The following is a 15590-nucleotide window of genomic DNA, read 5'->3' on the forward strand; positions in this document are numbered from 1 at the left end:
TGGATTTTGAACTTTGATGGTGCACAAAAATTTTGTTTCAAACTTTACAGCATCAAATGAGAGTCAAACTGACCAACATAATTTAAAATTACTGCACGTGATTTTATTGGGTCAAGACCAATCAAGATTATTAAGCAACGACAGTAGAAAATAACCTCTATATATAACCTCTATACAAACTTTAATTTTCCTTCCCACTCCTATTCTGACCTATTGACCTGTTGCCTCCTTCCCGTAGTGTCGCAACGAGGATTGAAGCAGACTTACAGATCAACATAATAATATTTCATCTAGGCACATGCTGACTTCTGGACTCCATACTCAATTCAACAACTTTAGGTAACTTGATTTTTGTCTCTATCTGTCTGAGACAGTCGCTCAACCTGTTTGTGTTTCCTTTCTTTCTTTCTCCTCCTCTGGCAGTGGAGGACCTGCCCTGCCTGGTCTACTGGTCATCTCTTCTTGACCTATGCTTTGCAACTCCTACATTCTTTTATTGATGTTTCACTTTCTAAAGGCTCCCATTCAGTGACCAGATAACCTCTATATAAGCTCATCACTTTTCCCCTCTCAGAGACATTCCACCATCCTGTCCACTCTCTCTGCAGTTAATCAAGTTTCATTTAATTCCTTCTCAGATCTGAAAAATTACCTTTGAGGTGAAAAACTATAATATTAAATCTTATCACCAAACATACCTTTCCCTCTCCCCCCCCCCCCCCCCCCACTTTCTGTAGGGATCTATGTTTCCTTGTCCATTCATCACTCCCCACTATGCCGGCTATGTAGAAGTCCATGTTTGAAGACTTTCCCAGTAATAATCCCCAATTCTTAGACAATAAGACACAGGAGCAGAATTAGGCCATTCAGCCCTTTGAGTCTGGATTCCATCATGGCTGATCCTGGATCCCACTCAACCCCATACACCTGCCTTCTCACCATATCCCTTGATGCACTGGCTAATCAAGAAATGATTAATTTCCACCTTAAATATACCCATGGACTTGGCCTCCAGCACAGTCTGTGGCAGAACATTCCGCAGATTTACTACTCCCTGGCTAAAAAGGAAATGCCTCCTTATCTCTGTTCTAAAAGGTCGCCACTCAATTTTGAGGCTGTGCCTTCTAGTTCTGGATACCACCCCACCATAGGAAACAGCCTCTCCACACCCACCCAATCTTAGTCCTTCAATATTCAGTAGGTTTCAATGAGATCCTCAAGTATTCTTCTAAATTCCAGTGAGTACAGGCCCAAAGCTGCCAAAAGCTCCACATATGTTAACCTTTTCATTCCCAGAATCATCCTCATGATCCCCCTCTGGACTCCCTCCAATGTCAACACATCCTTTCTTCTTCTCCAGTGACGACTGCATTGGTGTTGGTTGATGCACCCATGCAGAGCTCGTCAATTTTATCAAATTTCCCTGTAGTTTCTACTCTGCCTTTAAACTTGCTTGGTCCATCTCTGACACCACCCTCCCCTTTCTCGATCTCTCTGTCTGAATCTCTGGAGGCAAACTGTCAACCGACACCTTCTCTTAGAAAATTACTGACTCCCACGGTTATCTCGACTATATCTGTTCCCACCCTGTCTCCTGTTAAAATGCTATTCCCTTTTCTCAGTTTCTTCTCATCTGCATCTGTTCCCAGGATACTGCTTTCCATTCCAGAGATGTCCTCCTCCTTTAAAGAACAGGGTTTCCCTTCCTCCACTGTCGATGCTGCCCTCACCCGCGTCTCTGCCCCTCCACTCTCCTTCCATTCCCCACTCTGGCCTCTTACCTCTTCTCATCTATCAGCTCCACTCAGTGCCCTCCTCCTTCCCTTTCTCCTATGGTCCACACTCCTCTCCTGTCAGATTCCTTCCTCTCCAGCCCTTTACCTTTCCTAAGCACCTGGGTTCACCTCCCAGCTATCTTCATTACCTTCCACTTACCTTTTTATTCTGGCAACGTTCCACTTCCTTTTCCGTCCTGGAGAAGGGTCTCAGCCTGAAACGTTGACTGTTTATTCATTCCCATAGATGCTGCCTGACCTGCTGAGTTCCTCCAGAATTTTGTGTGTGTTGCTTTGGGTTTCCAGCATCTGCAGACTTTCTCATGTTTAATATTAAACCTATTTTGCTTCTCTGCATGTGACCAAATCTGCTGATTGTTTCCAATATTTTCTGTTTCTATTTCAAATTTCCTACAGGTTTAGATTTTTTCCCCAATATTCAAAATAACTGGTCAAGTTTGCAAAGTACAGTTCCACGGTACAGTATTTATTTAAAACAAGATAAAACTTCATTTGTCCCAAAGGAAATTATGGTTGCAAGGTTGCTCAGTCAGAAATATATACTTTAAAATACAAAATGTAAACATTGAGGTACGAAAAAAATACAAAATGTGAATTTAAAAGTAATAGTGCAAAATACAGATGTGTAGTGAAACCATATACTTAGGGAGAAGGAGTTGTAGAGTCATATTGCCACAGGGTGAAAGGATCTCCTGTGATGTTCAGAGGGGCACCTCAGTGGAACCAGTCTGTTCCTAAAGGTGCTCCTCTCTTTGTCCAGTATGTCATGGAGGGGGTGAGAGGGATTGTCCATAATGCTCTGTAGCTTCTGCATCATCCTCCTCTCTCAGACACACCCATTTATTGAGATACAGCATGGAACAGGCACTTCCAGACCTTCGAGCCGTGTCACCCAGCAACCCCCCAATTTAATCCTAGCTAATCACAGGACAATTTACGATGACCAACTTATTTACGAACTGGTACATCTTTGGACAGTGGGAGGAAACCAGAATACCCAGGGGAAATCCACACGGTCACGGGGAGAACGTACAAACTCCAGTGACGGCCAATAAACTCTGGATGCTGGTAATGATGGTGTTGTGCTAAACACTGCGTTATCATGTCACTTTTTTTATGACAGTCTATCATACAAAGAGAAAATCCATCATATTGCTACATAAACTCTATCAGCCACTGTGGAGCTTTTGCCAAGTCTAGGAAGCTCATTTATTGAAATTTATTCTGTTTGATCAAAAGCTTGATATATTGTCTTCTGTTGATATTCTCAGTTGTCTTTATCCAACGAGAACCATGGACTTTGATAAGTTATAGACTTATTTAAAAAACACTACAGAGGTAACAAAGCAGCAGCAACAAAATATATTTTGAAATATTCACAAATATCTAACTTCTTCTTTTAAAATAACATTCATGTTATGGAGAAATCTTGTGGCAGTTATAAAAGAATTGTTTACAGAGAGACTCCCTGAATAAGTTTTAACTGACATGATGGTCTCCATTGGTCGTGGTTGACCATAACTGTTGCGCCCTAGCTGTCGAAGTCAAGCCAGGACAGTGCAATTTGCGATTTAGAGAGCAAGTTGTTACCCACGCAGCAAGCTCCCCTCTCTGTGCAGCTGATGAATCTAAAGGCATGATAGAGTGTGAATTCTCCGTAGGATGACTGTCTTAAGGACTCCAACTCCGGAATTTACCTCAGGGTTTACTCTGGAAGCCTTCCCCCTGAGTGGGTATAGCCGCAAGGCAGCAGAGGTTTGAGATCAGAGTTTTCCTTCTTCTAGGTGAGCCACCGACTACAGCTGACATGCCCCATTTGCCCGGAGCACCAGCCTTTGGCCCTTCTCCTGTCAGTTGAAACGGATCCGGCAGGCTTAGTGGCTAAGCCACATGTGAAGGCTGGGAGCTGGACTTGGCTGTCAGAGGCTATTTGAGGTGCATGCCATTGGGAGCATTTAATAGGTAGTGGGAGCTTATCCTCACTACCTCCCCCAGCTATAATAACCCTCAGGAACTTAATTAACAAAAGGTCTTTGAAATACCCAGTGATTGTAAATTTTGTTGTCGGACATATAAAGGATTACATTATTATATAAAAAGAAAACAATGACTTCAAACATGCGTTTTGCCTTCAATTTTCATTTGCTTTCTGCTTGCCATAATGAAGGATTAATCTTACTGCCAGAAAGCTGAGTAGTTCCCGCAGTTAAAGCAGCTTCGATGTACTGCACGTTTTGTATAATGTATAAAAGACTGAGAGAGAGCTGCTGAGGAAAGCAACAGGCCACTATGGTGAATTTAAATTAAATACATTATCTTGCAAATCAGGTAGGTGCCTGATTTGTGAACTTTTAAACTACCCAAGCAGAATACATTCAAATTTACAAGACTTCCTCAAAAAATATAATTTAATTAAGCTACTTCATTGCCCTGTTTATGATCCTCAAACCAAAATGAGGTTTTGTTAGCATCACAACATTAACCTCCCAAAACGAAGAAAAACAATTTGAAGTCTGCTATCAACTCGACAAAAAGCTCAAGCTGTTTAATCTCCACACAAAACATCACTAAAATTGTGATGTCAAACCAATCTATTTGTAAACATATAAAGCATTTTCAATCAGCTTGTGTCAATCAAAAGGGAAATTCAGCTCCTAAATATTGGCCTGTCCCTATTATTAACATTTTTCACATTATTCCCGATGAAGGCCAAATTATGAGCTACTGGGCTTATGTTTACAATGAAATTATAATATCCTTGCTGGTCTGGTGCCAATTCAGAGATTCAAAATTGCTTGCTGTCATTGTTTAGTACATGAATGTAAAGAACCAAGTTATTCTGGATACGATGCAGCATAAAAAATATAACATAAGAGCAATCCTCCAGTATACAATGTACAAAATCAAAAATGGCAGCACACAGCAGCTTCTCCGGCTCCCACCAGTGGCTCTTCAAGGCATCGCCAGTGATCAATGTGACCAATGTCGATGTCCTACAGACAGTTCACAAAACTACTATTTCTACTTCTTTCAAATATGTTTTTACTACGAAGCTGCGTGTGTTTGGAGCCAGTGATTTTGGGCTGATTGAGCAATCTGGTACCTTGCTGTCTCCGATGGAGCTCGCTGAGGTTGGGACCACAGCACGGGGCCGGAAGCCTGGAGTTGGGCCGTGAGCCATTGATTTCTCAGATAGAGGCGTTGAGCTAGGAAGAAGTCGACGAAGGCGACAGCGGAGGATGGGCAGGTGTCTGTGTTTGTCTGGTCTTCTCTCACGCTAGCTGCTGTCAGAGGAAAGAACAGGAGTCTTGGGTTTCACGTTGTAAGGGTTGATTGGCAAGGCTCATGACTGTGGAGTCATTTCTGGGGGACTTTGAGATTTATGTCGCATGTGTTTCTGGATTCTGGTTACATATTTTTGCTGTGTTTGAGTTGTTTGAGCGAGGCATTTGGTGAAGACTGGGGCACTTTGGAGAAGACCGATCTGCAGCCACCTTGTTGCATGGAGCGGAACTGTTCTAAACTGAACCCTACGAGACTCCTGGTTTGATGTTTGATATCCTATGTGCTGTTCACTTGCTTTCTGTTGTTTGCGCAATTTGTTCTTCTTTTCACATGATGGTTGTTTGATGTTTTCTTTGAACAGATTCCATGGTGTTTCTTTGTTTTTATGACTGCCTGCAGGACAAATCTCCGAGTTGTATTTTGTAGACACATACTTTGATGATAAAATGTACTTTGAACCTTTGGTGCTAGTTTTAAATTCTTAGATTGTGTTTCGAAGTTTCTAGCGAGAAATTTCAGTCAACCAAAGCTCTCACATACAGCGCCACTGAACTCCATCAGCCTCAGAGTTGATAGTGGCGCCCAAGGGGCAAGGGATTCTATGGATATCAGGCCCGTTGACTGCAACCTGGCCGAGACTGCTTAGCTGAGGGCGCGGCAGATGCAGAGGGTGCGAGGGGAAGCAGAAATGCCACAATAAAGTCGGGGTTAGCGAGGCTCTCCCAACCGGGTACTATCCCAGCTGATGCCCGCTTGCTAGAAAATAAAATGGACTCACTGAGACTGAGAACGAACGCTCAGAAAGAGATGAGAAATTGCCACATTCTGGTTTACACCGAAACAAGGCTTAACAACAGCATACCCGACTCAGCATTATAACTCGACGGGATGACTCGGTTCTGCTCAAATAGGAAGAGCGCATCAGCAGAATCCAAAGGAGGTGGACTCGTGTTATCAAAGGTTGGTACACACACTCATCTGCAGCTAGCAGTCACCTTCTGGGTCTATTGAAGATCTTACAATTCATTTCTGGCCACAGTACCTGCTCAGGGAGTTTTCTGTTGTGTTGGTCAGCGCTGTCTACATCCCCATGAGTGCGAATGCCAAGGACACATGGGGAGAGCATTACAGTATCATCAGTTCTCTGCAAAACAAACATCCAAATGGCCTCTTCATAATTGCGGGAGACTTAAATCATGTTAATCTGCAGGGCATTTTAACCAAATTCCACCAACACGCCACCATGGCCTCCAGGAGAACAAACACACTGGAATATGTTCAGACCAACAGATGCGGCGTAGAAAACCAGCCCATGCCCTCAACTTGGCCTCTCTGACCACATCTCCATAATGTTAATCCCAGCATTTTGAGGGCTGCCGAAAATGGAGAGACCAGTCAAGAGGACCGTCACTACATGGCCTAATGAGGCAAGGAGACTGCCACAGAGGGGACACAGACCTCGGGGAATATGCCTCGCCGGTCATCAGCGATATCATTAAGTGTGTAGATGACACCAGTACCTCAACAATGGTCATCTCACAGTCCAACCAGAAGCCCTGGCTGGCCAGAGAGGTGCACTCCCTACTAAAAGCACCTTCGAGGCGGGAGACAAAACCACTCTGAGAGCAGATAAGAGGAACCTCATCTTGTGCATCAATAGGACAAAGGCCACCTACGCACGAAATATTCAGAAACACCCATCTGATAGCAACCCCCAGTGTACGTGGCTGGCCATAAAGAGCATTACTGACTACGTCAGGAAAAACATCAACTGCATCTGTGACACCTCCCTCCCTGACACTCGAACAACTTCTATGCTTCGAGGCATGAAACACAACAACAGCCAGAAAGGTACCCCCCCCCCCTCCCCCAGCCCCCTTTCAGGTGAACAGTCACTTCTTGTAATAGCAGCAGACGTGAGGAGGGCTCTGCAGGGAATCGGCACCAGTAAGGTTACAGGGCCAGACATCATCCCAGGCCGAGTCGCGTTCTCAGGGAGTGTGCACACCAGACATCATCCCAGGCCGAGTCGAGTTCTCAGGGAGTGTGCACACCAGACATCATCCCAGGCCCAGTCGAGTTCTCAGAGAGCGTGCACACCAGACATCATCCCAGGCCGAGTCGAGTTCTCAGGGAGTGTGCACACCAGCTCAGTGATGGACATTATCAACTCTTCACTCATCCATGCTGCTGTCCGCCTCATGTCAGCTACCATCATCCCTGTACCAAAGAACTGCACAGCTTCAGAGCTAAACGACTACCACCAATCAATGTATATCAGCTATCTTATGTATATTTATTGCGTTTTTTACTTGAGTTCTTTAACTTATTGCATTTTGCTTTGTGCTGGGTTGGATCTGGAGCAATAATTATTTCATTCTCCTTTGCACTTGTATGCTGGAAATTTTAGTAATATTAATATAATTATATTATATTAATTATATTAAAGAGTCTTGAATCTTGAATGTACAAGTGGTAGAGCGTGTGGGGATGGGGTTGGGGTGGGCGATGAAGGGTGCTGAGCGGCTGTGGAGAAGAGTGGCCAATGTGGATGTAGTGGAGATGTTGATCAGCTTGAAGGTCTGGTGGAAGTAACCACATTTGTGTCTAATGGTGCAAGAAGAAGGATTTGGGGGTTGATGTGCTGGATCCTGTTTTGTTTGTTTTTTTCGTGGGTGAGGAGGGATTTGGGGGTTGATGTGCTGGATCCTGTTTTGTTTGTTTTTTTCGTGGGTGAGGAGGGATTTGGGGGTCGATGTGCCTGATCCTGTTTTGTTTGTTTTTTTCGTGGGTGAGGAGGGATTTGGGGGTCGATGTGCCTGATCCTGTTTTGTTTGTTTTTTTTGTGGGTGAGGAGGGATTTGGGGGTCGATGTGCCTGATCCTGTTTTGTTTGTTTTTTTCGTGGGTGAGGAGGGATTTGGGGGTCGATGTGCCTGATCCTGTTTTGTTTGTTTTTTTCGTGGGTGAGGAGGGATTTGGGGGTCAATGTGCCTGATCCTGTTTTGTTTGCTTATTATGGGTGAGGAGGGATTTGGGGGTCGATGTGCCTGATCCTGTTTTGTTTGCTTATTATGGGTGAGGAGGGATTTGAAGGTCGATGTGCCTGATCTGTTTTGTTCACTTTTTGTGTAGGAGGAGGGATTTGGGGACTGATGTGCCTGATCCATTTTGCTTGGATTTTGTGTAGGGAGGAGAATTTGAAGGTCGATGTGCCTGATCTGTTTTACTTGATTTTTGTGTGGGAGGAGGGATCTGGGGGTTAATGTGCCTGATTTGTTTTGTTCGGTTTTTGTGTAGGGAGGGGATTGATGTGCTTCATCTGTTTCTGTTCGTTTTTTTTTGCGGGAATGTGGGACTTGGGCAGGGATGATCATGCTACCTTTCTCTTCTTTTCTTTCTTGGCTTCGTGGTGACCTGGAATTGAAGAATTTCATGCTGTATACAGGTGGCCCCCGTTTTTCGAACATTCGCTTTACGACAGCTCGCTGTTACGAAAGACCTACATTAGTACCTGTTTTCGCTAACCAAAGAGGATTTTCACTTTTACGAAAAAAAGACGCCCGCTTTATACGTGTGTTTACCCTGAGAAAGACTACCACGACCGTGAAGCCTTGTGCGGGCAGTTGTGTGAGCATGCGTGTACGTGCGTAGGCATGTACGTGCCGATTTATTTCCTCCAAATCGATTTTGGATCGCTGTCTTCCCAAATTTGATAAGTAAAACTACACCGTACATACAATATTTCTACTTTCTATAACTGTGTCTTTATCATATAATTTCTGCTTTTACTATATGTTCGAGGTTTTATGTGTTATTTGGTTTGATTTGGTAGGTTATTTTTTGGGTCTGGGAACGCTCAAATATTTTCCCCATATAAATTAATGGTAATTGCTTCTTCACTTTATGACATTTCGGCTTACAAACGGTTTCATAGGAACGCTCTACCTTCCGATAGCGGGGGAAACCTGTACTTTGTTAATAAATAAACCTTTGAACGTTTGCTGTGGATACTGCATAGCTATGTGGTTACTGTGGATACTACTGTCCTGATGGGAGCAGGACAAACAGTCCATAAGCAGGATGGGTGTGATCTTTCATGACACCTTTGTAAAGCTAATTTTGGTATAACTATTAAATCACAATATAGTGAAGCTTATCAATTACCTTTCAGATTCAACTCCCCAAGACAATGGACTGCATGTTCTCGCTATAGTACAGTGCATTCTGAGTCCTGTTTCATTGAATCTATTGTGTTCCCAATATGTCTTCTCGCACTGAAGGTCACTGAACGGGCAGGGGAAGGTGCTCCAGTGCGAATCCTGTCACCACAAGGAGCCCACCAGCCAGGAAGGGAAATCCTGTTGATATTCCATTTGTAGTCAGACAGCAGGAACACAGAACAGTTGAGCCCTGAGAAGAATTATGGTAAATCATCCTCACTGACAGCAGACGCAACTCGAGACTGTAATATCCCAACCAAAATGGTTCACTTGAATTATCACAGCAACTCATCTGCAATTCAAAGCAGATATTATTAATATTTCATGAATGTGAGCTCACCTTTGAAACCTGATGATCTGAATCTCACTGAGATTTCCCAGTTAGTTCCCGTTCTTTTTCTGCCTTCATTCTTCTGCTTCACGTCGCACCTGAAATAGTAATTTAAATATTAGCTGACATGCTGCCACAGTCAAGTTCACAGTTCAAAGTAAATTTATTATCAAAGTGCATATACATGTCACCAAATACAACCCTGAGGTTCATTTTCTAACGGGATACTCAGTAAATCCAATAACCATAATAGAATTAATGAAAGTCTGCACAACTAGGGTGTTCAAACAATATGTAAAAGACACAAACCGTGCAGGTATAAAAAGAAATAATAATAATAAATAAATAAGCAATAGATAGTGAGAACATGAGATGAAAAGTCCGTGAAAGTGAGCCAATATGTTGTGGGAACATTTCAGTGATGGGCAAGTTATTCACTTTGGTTCAAGAGCTTGATGGTTGAGGGGTAATATCTGTTCCTGAACCTAGCGGTGTGAGTCCTGAGACCCCTGTACCTTCTTCCTGATGGCAGTGCTGAGAAGAGAGCATGTCCTGGGTGGTGGTTGGGGGGGGAGGGGTATCCTTATGATGGTTGCCGCTTTCCTGCGACAATATTTCATGTTAACGTGCTCAATGGTGGAGAGGGCTTTAACCATAATGGTCTGGGCCATATCCACTACTATTGTAGGATTTTCCATTCAAGGGTATTGGTGTTTCCATACCAAGCAGTCAATATACTCTCCACCATACACCTATAGAAGTTTGTCAAAATTTTAGATGTCATGTTGAATCTTCACAAACTCCGAAGTAGAGGCACTGCTGTGATTTCTTCGTAATTGCATCTTTTGGATAAGCAGTAATAAGATTGCTTTATAAGTATATCTCGAGCTTTGACAATATTATTCATCCGCAACTTTAGCTGTTTTATATTCACTGAGTCCTCTCAAATTTCTTTTAAAGCACCCATTATCCGCCAAGCCTACAATTTGTTACAGTGCGTTTGAAGAACAGGCAAAAGCCTAAGTGGCAAATTGAGACTAAAAATTGGGGGTTCAATTTGATTTCCTAGCAGGAAGTGAATGGCTCAAGAGTAATAGCCTCTTAGGTAAGTGATGTTCATGTTGAAGGTTAAATAATAGTATGAGATGTGCTACCCACAGGCAGATCATAGCTGTAGGCCTTTAAGATTTATGGTAAATTAAAAAGAGATTAACGGAGATGCAGTTCCTTAAGGTTATAATAGTTGGGGGGAGATAGTGGTGATAAGCTCCCACTACCTAGTGAAAGCTCCCTGTGGCGTGCGTCTCAAATAGCCTCTGACAACAAAGTCCAGTTCCTGGACTTCACGTGTGGTTTTGTTATTATGCCCAGCACTGTTTCCACCGACAGGAAGAGGGGCAAAGGCAGTTTACTGGTGCCTTAAAGCTAGTCGCTTTGGGAAGATGAATCTTGTCAGCGGTGGTTAGAAGCCAAACACTGATCTCAACTTTCTGCTGCCGTGTGGCTATACCCACTCATGAGAAAGGTTTCAGGAGTAAACCCCACAGAAAGGTCCGGAGCTGGGCTCGCTAAGGCAGCCCTCTGTTGAGTTCAACGCTGACTGGCAACTCCTGCCCCGCCGCTGGTGCCGAACTGTATCGGTCTCTGCCGTTCCTTTGGATTCATCGGCTGCGTGGAGAGGGGGAGGCTGCTTCACGGGCAACAGCTTGCTCCCTGTAGACAGCTGGGACGCAACATCCATTGTTGACCCCAACCAGTGGAGGGACTCATGACAAACAGAGACGCACATTTTATGGTAAAAGGACAGAATCACCGTGGAGATGCCAGAGGATGTTGAAGTGCAGCAGGATTTCTAGCAAAGGGCTGAGCTTCTCTGAAGGAGACTAATGAAAGAATTGAGAATAACAAGCTGGTGTCCTTTTTGACCAGTAGCATTTCATTCATTTAGTTTGATTCTCAGCTGTTTCGTCCTTGTTAAAGAATCAATAAAAATGGTTTTTTTTCTTTGATATTCAAGGATCTACTATTAGCCCATTAACATTTGTCCAAACATGCTGCTCTCAGCAACATCATAGTCAGACAGCACAGAAACAGGTTCTTCAGACTATTATGCCCATGAAAGCCATCGGATACAGTACGTGCAAAAGTCTAAAGCACATATATACAGGCGTCCCCCGCTTTACGTCAGTACTTGTTTTTGCTAACCGAAAGAAATCCGAAGAGGATTTTCGCTTTTACAAAAAAAGGCGCCCGCTTTAAACTTGTGTTTACACTGAGAAAGACAACCATGACCGTGAAGCCTTGCGCGGGCAGGTGTGTGCGCATGTGTGTACGTGCTGATTTCTTTCTACAAACTGGTTTTGGCTAAATCGTCCCAATTCTGGAAAGTGAAACTACACTGTACATATATTGTTTCTACTTTATATAGGCTGTGCATTTATCCTATCATTCCTGCTTTTACTATATATTAGTGTTATTTTAGGTTTTATGTGTTATTTAGTATGATTTGGTAGGTTATTTGTTTGGGTCTGGGAACGATCAAAAATTTTTCCCATATAAATTAATGGTAATTGCTTCTTCACTTTACGCCATTTTGGGTTACAAACAGTTTCATAGGAACGCTCTACTTTCGGATAGCGGGGAAACCTGTATGCGGTAGCTCGGGTGCCCAAGACTTTTGCACATACTGTAGTAATTTTATGTTTTGCACTGTACTGCTGCTGCGAAAAAAATCTAATTTCATGGCATATGTGAGTGATGATAAACCTGATTCTGATATGGATCTCTATTGTGGTCGGAGAGAGTAAATAAATAAAAACATAATCGAGCAAAAGAGGAATAGTGAGGTCGTATTCATAGAAATATGATGATGGCAAGGAGGAGGCTGTTCCTAAAATGTTGAGTGCGGATCTTTCGGCTCCTGTGCCCCCTCCCTGATGGTAGTACTGAGAAGAGGGCATGTCCAGGGTGGTGAAGGCCTTTAATGACAGATGTCACCTTCTGGAGACATTGCCCTTTGAAGATGTTGTCGATGGTGGGGAGCACTCTGCCTGTGATGGGACTGGCTTAGCCTAAAACCCTCTGCAGCTTCCCAACTGCATTCGATGATTCATCTTTGAATCTGGGTGAGCATGTTGTTACTGACTTTATTAAAACCTGCGTGGATGAGTGTGTGCCTACAAAAACTTGCTGTGCATTCCCAAACCAAAAGCCATGGATGAACCAGGAGGTTCGTCATCCGCTAAGGGCTAGATCTGTGACATTTAAATCTGGCGACCCAGGTCTGTACTAGAAAGCCTGGTTTGATTTGGAGGGCTAATTTAAGAGTGAAGAAACAATTCCCAGTGAAGTTGGAAGTGACATCGGATGCAGGTCAACTCTGGTAGGGTCTTCAGGACATTACTTCCTACAAAGCAAAACCCAATAGCATGAATGGCAGCGATGCTTCACTACCAGACAAGCTCAACGCCTCCTACGCCCACTTTGAAAGGGAGACTGTAACTACAGCTGTAAAGATCCCTGCTCCACCTGGTGATCAGAGGCTCACGTCAGGATGTCTTTCAGGAGGGCGAACCCTTGCAAGGCAGCAGGCCTGATGAAGTACCTGGTAAGGCAGTGAAAACTTGCGCCAACAAACTGGCAGGTATCTTCAAGGACATTTTCAACCTCTCACTGCTACAGTCAGAAGTTCCAACCTGCTTCAAAAGAGCAGAAATTATACCAGTGCCCAAGAAGAGTAGTGTGAGCTACCTAATGACTACCATCTAGTAACACTCATATATATAGTAATGATATGTTTTGAGAGGTTGGTTACAGCTAGAACCAACTCCTGCCTCCGCAAGGACCTGGACCCACTATAATTTGCCTATCACCACAAAAGGTCTACAGCAGATGTCATCTCAATGGCTATTTACACGGCCCAAGATCAAATGGACAACACAAACATCTTTGTCAGGATGCTGGTCATTGACTATAGCTCAGTGTTTAACACCATCATTCCTACAGTCCTGATCGATAAGCTACACAACCTGGGCCTCTGTAAGTCCCTCTGCAATTGGATCTTCATCTTCCTAAACAGAAGTCCACAAATCTGTGCTGATTGGTAATAATATCTGCTCCTTGCTGATGATCAATACTGGTGCTTAGCTCACTGCTCTACTCTCTCTATAGACATGACTGTGGCTAGGCATAACTCAAATGCAGTCTTTAAAGTTGCTGTTGGCAGAATTTCAGAAGGTGATGAAAGGGCATACAGGAGTGAGATGTACCAGTTAGTTGAGTGGTGTCGCAGCAACAACCTTGCACTCAATGTCAGCAAGACCAAAGAGCTGATTGTGGACTTCTGGAAGGGCAAGACGAGGGAACACAATCCAATCCTCAGAGGGATCAGGGGTAGGGAGAGTGAGTAATTTCAAGTTCCTGGGTGTCAATATCTCTGATAACCTAACCTGGATGTAGCATATTGATGCCTCTACAGAGAAGGTAAGAGAGTGGCTATGTTTCATTAGAAGTTGAGGAGATTTGGCTTGTCATCTAAAATAACTGAAAGCTGAAGGAAGTGAAAAAGAACCCAAGGGTTATGGCAAAAGACTTGTAAAAGTCTCTGTTCATGGAAGGACACCACGGAAGAAACCACTGCTCTTCAAAAAGAATTTTGCTGCACATCTCAAGTTTGCAAAAGACCACCCGGATGTTCTACAATGTTTCTGGGACAATGTTCTGTGGAGAGATGAGACAAAAGTTAAACTTTTTTTGCAGAAATGCACACCACTATGTTTGGAGGGAAAAGGGCACTGCAAACCAACACCAAAACCTCATTCCAACTCTGAAGCATGGTGGAAGGAACATCATGGTTTGGGGCTGCTTTGCTGCCTCTGGGCCAGGACAGCTTGCAATCATTCAGGGAACAAAGAATTCAAAATTGTGTCAAGACATTTTACAGGAGAAGGTCAAGGTAGTGGTCCATCACCTGAAGCTTAATAGAATTTGGATGATGCAACAAGATAATGATCCAAAACACAAGGGTAAATCAACAGTGGAATGGTTTAAAAAGAAGAAAATCTGTGTTTTGAAGTGGCTAAGTCAGAGTCCAGTCCTTAACCCAATTTAGATGCTGTGGTAAGACCTGAAGAGGGCTGTTCATGCAAATACAAGTATGCCAGAAGTATTGATGAACTGAAACAGTTTTGTATGGAAGAATAGTCTAAACTTCCTCCTTCGCATTGTGCACGTCTGATCAGCTACAGGAAACAGTGGAGATTATTGCTGCTATAGAAGTTTCTTACAGTTATTAAATATATACTTTTTCCACCCTGGACTGGGATTAAACAATGTGTTCAATAAAGACATGAAAAGTACAATTGTTTGTGTGTTATTATAGTTTAGGCAGATTGTGTTAGTCTATTATTGTGACAGATGAAGATCAGATGATATTTTATGATTAATTAATGCAGAAAACCAGGTAATTGCAAAGGGTTTACGAACTTTTTCTTGCAGCTGTATATATATTTGCAGTAATTGATTTTTCTACATTATCATGTATTATATTGCATGTACTGCTGCTGCTAAGTTAACACATTTCAGACGTGCCAGTGATGTGAAACCTGATTCTGATTCAAATTCATTCAAAATTTATTTCAGATCCTGCAACCTCACCCAACCCCTTCTTTGCCTTGGCTCAACTGCATCTGGAAAGTCAGGTCCCCACCCTTTTCACTTTGGGAGTCTTAACAAAGCCTCCCAATTATCCAAAACTAATATTCAAAATCCCATTTTACGTACACCCTTTGATAAATATTATGTACATTTGTTAGGGGAATCTGTTACACAAAGAGCACTGCAAGCACAGGTGAACATTTGGAAAGGTGGCATCATATGGGGAAATTGGAATTAATCAACTTTGACATTTCATGAGATCATAAGACATAGGGACAGAATTAGGCTATTCGGCTTGTCA

At 43.1% G+C, this 15590-nt stretch overlaps 1 protein-coding gene across 12 annotated transcripts in view; it reads right to left on the reverse strand.

Moving 5' to 3' along the window:
* The window catches only part of csrnp3 (cysteine-serine-rich nuclear protein 3), a 207623-nt gene that overhangs the window by 96420 nt on the left and 95613 nt on the right, over positions 1 to 15590 (reverse strand). For 7 of the 12 annotated variants that reach the window (XM_073047452.1, XM_073047451.1, XM_073047445.1 and 4 more), the window contains one exon: positions 9644 to 9732. The gene's annotated coding sequence lies outside the window, so the exon portion shown is untranslated. Of the gene's footprint in view, positions 1 to 6123; positions 6226 to 8462; positions 8569 to 9247; positions 9494 to 9643; positions 9733 to 15590 lie in introns of all 12 variants that reach the window. The other 5 variants (XM_073047458.1, XM_073047448.1, XM_073047454.1 and 2 more) reach the window with 3 other exon arrangements.

This window comes from Hemitrygon akajei, chromosome 5 (assembly GCF_048418815.1).
Source record: "Hemitrygon akajei chromosome 5, sHemAka1.3, whole genome shotgun sequence".
Lineage (NCBI taxonomy): Eukaryota > Metazoa > Chordata > Chondrichthyes > Myliobatiformes > Dasyatidae > Hemitrygon > Hemitrygon akajei.